This window comes from Cebus imitator, unplaced genomic scaffold, assembly GCF_001604975.1.
Source record: "Cebus imitator isolate Cc_AM_T3 unplaced genomic scaffold, Cebus_imitator-1.0 Scaffold720, whole genome shotgun sequence".
Taxonomy (NCBI): Eukaryota; Metazoa; Chordata; class Mammalia; order Primates; family Cebidae; genus Cebus; species Cebus imitator.
This window is the reverse complement of record NW_016108035.1, coordinates 130958-131310: the sequence shown is the minus strand read 5'-3', so window position 1 is coordinate 131310 and position 353 is coordinate 130958.

The following is a 353-nucleotide window of genomic DNA, read 5'->3' as shown; positions in this document are numbered from 1 at the left end:
AAGAGCGAAACTCCGTCTCAAAAAAAAAAAAAAAAAAAAGAGCCCCGACCTCGCTGCTGCTTCCCAGTGGGCCTTCACTTACTCAGAGGTGCCCACAACCCGAGTGCGACCTCGGTCTACACTATTGGAACGGATACCAGCAGCACCAACGCGGCAACCCAGCCCACCGCTCAGCGCGGGTTCGTATTCCAAGGGGAGCCGCAAAACCGGCAAGTATAACGGTCGCACCATCCGCACGAGAAGGCGTAGTCAGGTCCGGCGCAACGAATAGCCGCCTGGCTTGTTGGTAGGTGTCAGACAGCGCGTACTGATTGGCCGGTGCGGAGCCAGCCTTCTTCCCTCGATCTCGCGTT